Source organism: Lygodium microphyllum, chromosome 16 (genome assembly GCF_053477565.2).
Source record: "Lygodium microphyllum isolate KBCC chromosome 16, Lygodium_microphyllum_v1.1.10, whole genome shotgun sequence".
In the NCBI taxonomy this organism is placed as follows: Eukaryota; Viridiplantae; Streptophyta; class Polypodiopsida; order Schizaeales; family Lygodiaceae; genus Lygodium; species Lygodium microphyllum.
Genome location: NC_141150.1, coordinates 148,213,966 through 148,223,965, shown reverse-complemented (window position 1 = coordinate 148,223,965; position 10,000 = coordinate 148,213,966). Strand labels below are relative to the sequence as shown.

The following is a 10,000-nucleotide window of genomic DNA, read 5'->3' as shown; positions in this document are numbered from 1 at the left end:
TGTCCTCCGTGGCACGTATTCTGCGGCTCGATCTTTTCTACGTCGTCGCCTATGTGTGCACGGGGTGCTCTTCACGTGGATGCTTGCCCTTCGTGTTAGAAATGGCACGCGACGGCGGCATTCAATCTTTTGTGCGTCGCCTCCATGTGCGCGGGGTTTAGGGTTCGCGTTTAGTCGCGTCCTCCGTGGCATGAGCGGCATGGCATGCCGCCATGCCTCGCTCTGGAGCTCTCTCGTGCCACTTTCCGAGTATACAAGAGCTCTTTGGAATTCCTTTGTGTTTGTGGTGCGGTCACACCAGCGCTAATACACCGGATCCCATCAGAACTCCGCAGTTAAGCGCGCTTGGGCCAGAACAGTACTGGGATGGGTGACCTCCCGGGAAGTCCTGGTGCTGCACCCTTTTGCATGCTTGTTTCGAGACCGTGGCATGGAAATCCCCTCGGATCACGTCTCGACTCTCCAACGCTGACATCGTGGTAGGAAACCCCCTCGCCTTGCCATGACGCGGCGCCTCCTCTCCTCGTCGCGATTGTCTTTGCGTACGTCGTGCCTGGCCCCTCCCTCTGCCTCGCTCTCACGTGATAACCCCCTCCTCAAGATGCGAGGTATTTTGGGAGCGGAGGGTGTGCCATGTTGTGGGGGGGTTCGGTGGAGCGGGGTTTTTCCGAGGAGGGAGGGCGTGCCATGTTGCGCGGGCGGGTTGTTGGAGCGGGGATTTCTGAGGAGGGAGGGTGTGCCATGTCGCGGGGGGGTGCCATGTCGTGGGGGGGTTTCTTGAGGAGGTCCGTCGGGGGGTGGAAGGTTCCGTGTCGCGGGAGGGGGTCGTGTGCAGTGGGGTGTGTGTGCCGTGTCATAGCGGAGCGGGATTTCTTAGGAGGGAGGGTGTGCCATGTCGTGGGGGGGTGAGGTGACGTGCCGTGGGTCGAGCGGGGTTTTTGGAGGTGGGGTGCGCGGGGGATACGCCGCGTCGTCGGGGGGTGCGGTGGGGTGGAGGGTGCGCCGTGTCGTGGGGGGGTGACGCGGGGTGGGCTGGGTCGAGCGGGGTTTTTGGAGGCGTGGCGGGGTCGTGTGGATGGAGCGGGGTTTTTCGAGGTGGGGTGCGGGGGGGATGCGCCGCGTCGAGGGGGGGTGCGGTGGGGTGTGCCGTGACGCGGGGTGGGGTGGTGTGGATGCAGCGGGTTTTTCGAGGTGGGGTGGGGTGGTGTGGATGCAGCGGGTTTTCCGAGGCGGGGTGCGCGGGGGCGTCGTGGGGGGGTGACGCGGGGTGGGGTGGGTCGAGCGGGGTTTTCGGAGGCCTGGAGGGAGCGGGGTTTTTCGAGGTGGGGTGCGGGGGGGGCGTCGTGGGGGGTGCGGTGGGGTGGGGGGGTGCGCCGTGTCGTGGGGGGTGACGCGGGGTGGGGTGGGTCGAGCGGGGTTTTCGGAGGCGTGGCGGGGTGCTGTGGAGGGAGCGGGGTTTTTCGAGGTGGGGTGCGGGGGTGCGCCGTGTCGTGGGGGGGGTGACGCGGGGTGGGGTGGGTCGAGCGGGGTTTTCGGAGGCGTGGAGGGAGCGGGGTTTTTCGAGGTGGGTGCGGGGGGGGGGGGGGGGGGGGGCGTTGTGGGGGGGTGCGCCGTGTCGTGGCGGGTGACGCGGGGTGGGGTGGGTCGAGCGGGGTTTTCGGAGGCGTGGCGGGGTGCTGTGGAGGGAGCGGGGTTTTTCGAGGTGGGGTGCGGGGGGGCGTCGTGGGGGGGTGCGCCGTGTCGTGGGGGGGTGACGCGGGTCGAGCGGGGTTTCGGAGGCGTGGTGGTGTGGCGTGGAGGCAGCGGGGTTTTTCGAGGTGGGGTGCGGGGGGGCGTCGTGGGGGGGTGCGGTGGGGTGGGGGGGTGCGCCGTGTCGTGGGGGGGTGACGCGGGGTGGGGTGGGTCGAGCGGGGTTTTTGGAGGAGAGGTGGGGTGCTGTGGATGGAGCGCGGTTTTTCGAGGTGGGGTGGGGGGGGGCGTCGTGGGGGGGTGCGGTGGGGTGGGGGGTGCGCCGTGACGCGGGGTGGGGTGGGTCGAGCGCGGTTTTTTGGAGGCGTGGCGGGGTGGTGTGGAGGGAGCGGGGTTTTTCGAGGTGGGGTGCGGGGGGGGGCGTCGTGGGGGGGTGCGCCGTGTCATGGGGGAGTGACGCGGGGTTGGGGTGGTCAAGCGGGGTTTTTGGAGGAGAGGTGGGGTGCTGTGGAGGGAGCGGGGTTTTTCGAGGTGGGGTGCGGGGGGGCGTCGTGGGGGGTGACGCGGGGTGGGGGTGGTCGAGCGGGGTTTTGGGAGGAGAGGTGGGGTGCTGTGGAGGGAGCGCGGTTTTTCGAGGTGGGGTGCGGGGGGGCGTCGTGGGGGGGTGCGGTGGGGTGGGGGGGTGCGCCGTGTCATGGGGGAGTGACGCGGGGTTGGGGTGGTCAAGCGGGGTTTTTGGAGGAGAGGTGGGGTGCTGTGGAGGGAGCGGGGTTTTTCGAGGTGGGGTGCGGGGGGGCGTCGTGGGGGGTGACGCGGGGTGGGGGTGGTCGAGCGGGGTTTTGGGAGGAGAGGTGGGGTGCTGTGGAGGGAGCGCGGTTTTTCGAGGTGGGGTGCGGGGGGGCGTCGTGGGGGGGTGCGGTGGGGTGGGGGGGTGCGCCGTGTCATGGGGGAGTGACGCGGGGTGGGGTGGGTCGAGCGGGGTTTTCGGAGGCGTGGTGGGGTGCTGTGGAGGGAGCGGGGTTTTTCGAGGGGGGGTGCGGGGGGGCGTCGTGGGGGGTGACGCGGGGTGGGGGTGGTCGAGCGGGGTTTTTGGAGGAGAGGTGGGGTGCTGTGGAGGGAGCGCGGTTTTTCGAGGTGGGGTGCGGGGGGGCGTCGTGGGGGGGTGCGGTGGGGTGGGGGGGTGCGCCGTGTCGTGGGGGGGAGACGCGGGGTGGGGTGGGTCGAGCGGGGTTTTCGGAGGCGTGGTGGTGTGGCGTGGAGGGAGCGGGGTTTTTCGAGGTGGGGTGCGGGGGGGGCGTCGTGGGGGGGTGCGGTGGGGTGGGGGGGTGCGCCGTGTCGTGGGGGGGTGACGCGGGGTGGGGTGGGTCGAGCGGGGTTTTTCGAGGTGGGGTGCGGGGGGGGGGGGGGGGGGGGGATATGCGCCGCGTCGTGGGGGGGTGCGCCGTGTCCTGGGGGAGTGACGCGGGGTTGGGTGGGTCGAGTGGGGTTTTTCGAGGTGGGGTGCGGGGGGGGGGGGGATATGCGCCGCGTCGTGGGGGGGTGCGGTGGGGTGTGGGGGGTGTGCCGTGTCGTGGGGGGCTGACGCGAGGTGGGGTGGGTGGAGCGGGGTTTTCGGAGGTGGGGTGTGGGGGGTGTGCCGTGTCGTGGGGGACTGACGCGAGGTGGGGTGGGTCGAGCGGGGTTTTCGGAGGCGTGGTGGGGTGGTATGGAGGGAGCGGGGTTTTTCGAGGTGGGGTGCGGGGCGGCGTCGATGGGGGGTGCGGTGGGGTGGGGGGTGCGCCATGTCGTGGGGGGGTGACGCGGGGTGGGGTGGGTCGAGCGGGGTTTTCGGAGGCATTTGTGGTGTGGCGTGGAGGGAGCGGGGTTTTTCGAGGTGGGGTGCGGGGGGGGGGGGGGCGTCGTGGGGGGTGCGGTGGGGTGGGGGGGTGTGCCGTGTCATGGGGGAGTGACGCGGGGTTGGGTGGGTCGAGCGGGGTTTTTCGACGTGGGGTGAGGGGGGGTGGGGGGGTGCGCCGTGTCGTGGGGGGGTGCGGTGGGGTGTGGGGGGTGTGCCGTGTCGTGGGGGGGCTCACGCGAGGTGGGGTGGGTCGAGCGTGGTTTTCGGAGGCGTGGTGGGGTGGTGTGGAGGGAGCGGGGTTTCTGGAGGTGGGGTGCGGGGGGCATCGTGGGGGGGTGCGGTGGGGTGGAGGGTGCGCCGTGTCGTGGGGGAGTGAGGCGGGGCACGGTGGGTCGAGCCTGGTTTTTGGAGGAGTGGTGGGGTGCTGTGGATGGAGCGGGGTTTTTCGAGGTGGGGTGGGGGGAAGGCGCCGCGTCGTAGGGGGGTGCGGTGGGGTGGGGTGGGGGGGTGTGCCGTGTCGTGGGGGGTGACGCGGGGTGTCGCGATGCCCCCTCCCCCCCACCATGCCCCGACATGACGCGACGCGCCCCCTCCCCAACATAACATGACAACCCCCCTCCCCCCCCCATGACATCCCCCCATCCCCCATGACACGACACGACGCGATGCGCCCCCCCCATGACGTCCCCCCCTCAAAAATTCGCCTCCCCCCTCAACACACACCACCCCCCCCCCTCCCCCCCCTCAAAAATTCGGCCCCCCCATGACATCCCCCCCAGCCCCCATGACACGATGCGACGCGACGCGCCCCGCCATGACACGACACGACACGACGCGCCCCCCCCTTCCCCCCTCAACACACACCACACCATGTCGCGACGTGCCGCGCCCCCCCCCCCCCATGACATCCCCACCCCAGCCCCCCCACCCACGACACGACATGATGCGACGCACCCCCCCCCCCCCCCCCCCCGATGACATGACACGATGCGACGCGCATCCCCCCCCTCCCCGCCCCCCCATGACACGACACGATGCGATGTGCCACCCTCCCCTTAACACACACACCCACCCAACGCAATGCCCCCCCCCCCCCCCCCCCCCCGCGCCCCATGGCCTGACACGACGCGACGTGCTCCCCTCCCCTTAACACACCCACCCACCCTCCATGACGCCCTCCATGACGCCACGTGGAGGGGGGGGGGGGAGGGGTGGTGTTTTGTGTGTTGAGGGGGGGTGGGGTGGTGTGTGTTGGGGGGGGGGGGGCGAATTTTTTGGGGGCAGGGGCGGGGGAGGGGTGGGGTGGTGTGTGTTGAGGGGGGGAGCGAAATTTGAAGGGGGGGAAGGGGAGGGGTGGAGTGGTGTGTGTTGAGGGGGGGGGGGGGGGATTCTTGAGGGGCGGAGAGGGGTGGTGTGGTGTGTGTTGAGGGGGGGGGGGGGAGGGGTGGTGTGGGGTGGTGTGTGTTGAGGGGGGGGCGGGGGTGGGGAGGGGTGGTATGGCGTGGTGTGTGTTGAAGGGGGGGGGCGAATTTTTGGGGGGGGGAAGGGGCGAAATTTGGACGGGGGGGCGAATTTTTTGGGGGGGGGGAGGGGTGGGGTGGTGTGTGTTGAGGGGAAGGCGAAATTTGGAGGGGGGGAAGGGGAGGGGTGGTGTGGTGTGGTGTGGTGTGTGTTGAGGGGGGTGGCCGAATTTTTTTGGGGGGGGGGGGGGGTGGGGTGGTGTGTGTTGGGGGGGGGGGGCGATTTTTTTGGGGGCGGGGGGGGGGGGGGGGGGGGGGGGGAGGGGTGGGGTGGTGTGTGTTGAGGGGGGGGCGGAATTTGGTGGGGGGGAAGGGGAGGGGTGGTGTGGTGTGTGTTGAGGGGGGGGGAGGGGTGGTGTGGTGTGTGTTGGGGGGGGGGGGGGGGTGGGGTGGTGTGTGTTGAGGGGGAAGGGGTGGGAAATTTTGGGGGGGGGGGGCGAATTTTGGAGGGGGGGGGGGAGCGGTGGTGTGGTGTGGTGTGTGTTGAGGGGGGGGGCGAATTTTTGGGGGGGGGAAGGGGCAAAATTTGGAGGGGGGGTGAATTTTTGGGGCGGGGGGGGAGGGGTGGGGTGGTGTGTGTTGAGGGGGGGGCGAAATTTCGAGGGGGGGAAGGGGAGGGGTGGTGTGGTGTGTGTTGGGGGGGGGGGGATTTTTGAGGGGGGGGGGGGAGGGGTGGTGTGGTGTGTGTTGAGGGGGGGGGGGGGGGGGCAAAATTTGGAGGGCGGGGGGGGAGGGGTGGTGTGGTGTGGTGTGTGTTGAGGGGGGAGGGGGGGGAGGGGTGGTGTGGTGTGGTGTGTGTTGAGGGGGGAGGGGATTTTTTAGGGGGGGGGGGGGGTGGGGTGGTGTGTGTTGAGGGGGGGGGGGGGGGAATTTTTGGGGGGGGGGGGGGAGGGGTGGTGTGGTGTGGTGTGTATTGAGGGGGGGGGGGATTTTTGAGGGGGGGGGAGGGGTGGTGTGGTGTTTGTTGAGGGGGGGGTGGGGAGGTGTGTATTGAGGGGGAGGGGTGCGAATTTTTGGGGGGGGGGGGGGGGGGGGGCAAAATTTGGAGGGGGGGGGGGAGGGGAGGGGGGGGGCAAAATTTGGAGGGGGGGGGGGGGAGGGGTGGTGTGTGTTGGGGGGGGGGGATTTTTGAGGGGGGGGGGGGAGGGGTGGTGTTTTGTGTGTTGAGGGGGGGGGGGGGGGGGATTTTTGAGGGGGGGGGAGGGGTGGTGTGGTGTGTGTTGAGGGGGGGGGGATGTGGTGGTGTGTGTTGGGGGGGGGGGGGGGGAAATTTTGGGGGGGGGGGGGGGGGAATTTTTGGGGGGGGGGAGGGGAGGTGTGGGGTGGTGTGTGTTGAGGGGGGTGAGGGGCGAATTTTGGAGGGGGGGGAGGGGTGGTGTGGTGTGGTGTGTGTTGAGGGGGGGGCCAATTTTTTGGGGGGGGGGGCAAAATTTGGAGGGGGGGGGGGAGGGGTGGTGTTTTGTGTGTTGAGGGGGGGGGGGGGGGGGAATTTTTGAGGGGGGGGGAGGGGTGGTGTGGTGTGTGTTGGGGGGGGGGGTGGGGTGGTGTGTGTTGAGGGGGGTGGGGGGGGGGGATGGGTGGTGTGGTGTGGTGTGTGTTGAGGGGGGGGTCGAATTTTTGGGGGGGAGAAGGGGCGAAATTTGGAGGGGGGGGGGGAGGGGTGGGGTGGTGTGTGTTGAGGGGGGGGCGAAATTTGGAGGGGGGGAAGGGGAGGGGTGGTGTGGTGTGGTGTGGTGTGTGTTGAGGGGGGGGGGGGAAGGGTGGGGAGGTGTGTATTGAGGGGGGGGGGGCGAATTTTTGGGGGGGGGGAGGGGTGGTGTGGTGTGGTGTGGTGTGTGTTGAGGGGGGTGGCCGAATTTTTTTGGGGGGGGGGGGGGGTGGAGTGGTGTGTGTTGGGGGGGGGGGGGGCGAATTTTTTGGGGGCGGGGGGGGGGGGGGAGGGGTGGGGTGGTGTGTGTTGAGGGGGGGGGAGGGGTGGTGTGGTGTGTGTTGGGGGGGGGGGGTGGGGTGGTGTGTGTTGAGGGGGGAGGGGTGGGAAATTTTTGGGGGGGGGGGGGGGCGAATTTTGGAGGGGGGGGGAGCGGTGGTGTGGTGTGGTGTGTGTTGAGGGGGGAGGCGAATTTTTGGGGGGGGGAAGGGGCAAAATTTGGAGGGGGGGCGAATTTTTGGGGCGGGGGGGCGAGGGGTGGGGTGGTGTGTGTTGAGGGGGGGGCGAAATTTCGAGGGGGGGAAGGGGAGGGGTGGTGTGGTGTGTGTTGAGGGGGGGGGGGAGGGGTGGTGTGGTGTGTGTTGAGGGGGGGGGTGGGGTGGTGTGTGTTGAAGGGGGGGGGGGGGGGGGCGAATTTTGGAGGGGGGGGGAGGGGTGGTGTGGTGTGGTGTGTGTTGAGAGGGGGGCCCAATTTTTTTTTGGGGGGGGGGGGGGGGGGCAAAATTTGGAGGGGGGGGGGGAGGGGTGGTGTGGTGTGGTGTGTGTTGAGGGGGGGGGGGGATTTTTGAGGGGGGGGGGGGAGGGGTGGTGTGGTGTGTGTTGAGGGGGGGGCGGGGAATTTTTGAGGGGGGGGGGAAGGGTTGTGTGGTGTGTGTTGGGGGGGGGGGGGTGGGGTGGTGTGTGTTGGGGGGGGGGCGAATTTTTTGGGGGCGGGGGGGGAGGGGTGGGGTGGTGTGTGTTGAGTGGGGGGCGAAATTTCGAGGGGGGGAAGGGGAGGGGTGGTGTGGTGTGTGTTGGGGGGGGGGGGATTTTTGAGGGGGGGGGGGAGGGGTGGTGTGGTGTGGTGTGTGTTGAGGGGGGGGGGGGGGGGCAAAATTTGGAGGGGGGGGGGGAGGGGTGGTGTGGTGTGGTGTGTGTTGAGGGGGGGGGGGGGAGGGGTGGTGTGGTGTGGTGTGTGTTGAGGGGGGAGGGGATTTTTGAGGGGGGGGGTGGGGTGGTGTGGTGTGTGTTGAGGGGGGGGCGGGGAATTTTTGAGGGGGGGGGTGGGGTGGTGTGTGTTGAGGGGGGGGGGGGAATTTTTGGGGGGGGGGGGGAGGGGTGGTGTGGTGTGGTGTGTGTTGAGGGGGGGGGGGATTTTTGAGGGGGGGGGAGGGGTGGTGTGGTGTTTGTTGAGGGGGGGGGTGGGGAGGTGTGTATTGAGGGGGGGGGTGGGGAGGTGTGTATTGAGGGGGGGGGTGCGAATTTTTGGGGGGGGGGGGGGGGCAAAATTTGGAGGGGGGGGGGGGGAGGGGAGGGGGGGGGGCAAAATTTGGAGGGGGGGGGGGAGGGGAGGGGGGGGGGCAAAATTTGGAGGGGGGGGGGGGAGGGGTGGTGTCGTGTGGTGTGTGTTGGGGGGGGGGGATTTTTGAGGGGGGGGGGGGATTTTTGAGGGGGGGGGGGGAGGGGTGGTGTTTTGTGTGTTGAGGGGGGGGGGGGGGATTTTTGAGGGGGGGGGAGGGGTGGTGTGGTGTGTGTTGAGGGGGGGGGGATGTGGTGGTGTGTGTTGGGGGGGGGGGGGGGGGGGAATTTTTGGGGGGGGGGGGGGGGGGGGAATTTTTGGGGGGGGGAGGGGAGGTGTGGGGTGGTGTGTGTTGAGGGGGGTGAGGGGCGAATTTTGGAGGGGGGGGAGGGGTGGTGTGGTGTGGTGTGTGTTGAGGGGGGGGCCAATTTTTTGGGGGGGGGGCAAAATTTGGAGGGGGGGGGGAGGGGTGGTGTTTTGTGTGTTGAGGGGGGGGGGAATTTTTGAGGGGGGGGGAGGGGTGGTGTGGTGTGGTGTGTGTTGAGGGGGGGGGCGAATTTTTGGGGGGGAGAAGGGGCGAAATTTGGAGGGGGGGGGAGGGGTGGGGTGGGGTGTGTTGAGGGGGGGGCGAAATTTGGAGGGGGGGAAGGGGAGGGGTGGTGTGGTGTGGTGTGGTGTGGTGTGTGTTGAGGGGGGGGGGGGAAGGGTGGGGAGGTGTGTATTGAGGGGGGGGGGGGCGAATTTTTGGGGGGGGGGAGGGGTGGTGTGGTGTGGTGTGGTGTGTGTTGAGGGGGGTGGCCGAATTTTTTTGGGGGGGGGGGTGGAGTGGTGTGTGTTGGGGGGGGGGGGGGGGGCGAATTTTTTGGGGGCGGGGGGGGGGGGGGGGGGGGAGGGGTGGGGTGGTGTGTGTTGAGGGGGGGGGGAGGGGTGGTGTGGTGTGTGTTGGGGGGGGGGGGGGTGGGGTGGTGTGTGTTGAGGGGGGAGGGGTGGGAAATTTTTTGGGGGGGGGGGGCGAATTTTGGAGGGGGGGGAGCGGTGGTGTGGTGTGGTGTGTGTTGAGGGGGGAGGCGAATTTTTGGGGGGGGGAAGGGGCAAAATTTGGAGGGGGGGCGAATTTTTGGGGCGGGGGGGGGAGGGGTGGGGTGGTGTGTGTTGAGGGGGGGGCGAAATTTCGAGGGGGGGAAGGGGAGGGGTGGTGTGGTGTGTGTTGAGGGGGGGGGGGAGGGGTGGTGTGGTGTGTGTTGAGGGGGGGGGTGGGGTGGTGTGTGTTGAAGGGGGGGGGGGGCGAATTTTGGAGGGGGGGGGAGGGGTGGTGTGGTGTGGTGTGTGTTGAGAGGGGGGCCCAATTTTTTTTTGGGGGGGGGGGGGGGCAAAATTTGGAGGGGGGGGGGAGGGGTGGTGTGGTGTGGTGTGTGTTGAGGGGGGGGGGGGATTTTTGAGGGGGGGGGGGAGGGGTGGTGTGGTGTGTGTTGAGGGGGGGGCGGGGAATTTTTGAGGGGGGGGGGAGGGGTTGTGTGGTGTGTGTTGGGGGGGGGGGTGGGGTGGTGTGTGTTGGGGGGGGGGCGAATTTTTTGGGGGCGGGGGGGGGAGGGGTGGGGTGGTGTGTGTTGAGGGGGGGGCGAAATTTGGAGGGGGGGAAGGGGAGGGGTGGTGTGGTGTGTGTTGAGGGGGGGGGGGGATTTTTGAGGGGGGGGGAGAGGTGGTGTGGTGTGGTGTGTGTTGAGGGGGGGGGCGAATTTTTGGGGGGG

General features: G+C 69.2%; 1 non-coding gene across 1 annotated transcript; it reads left to right on the top strand.

Annotated features, from left to right (window-relative positions):
* The first annotated feature begins 284 nt into the window (after nt 1-284).
* On the top strand, nt 285-403 carry LOC148023979 (5S ribosomal RNA). The gene has a single exon (XR_015694048.1). It is a non-coding gene; the product is annotated as a 5S ribosomal RNA (ribosomal RNA).
* The last annotated feature ends 9,597 nt before the right edge of the window (nt 404-10,000 follow it).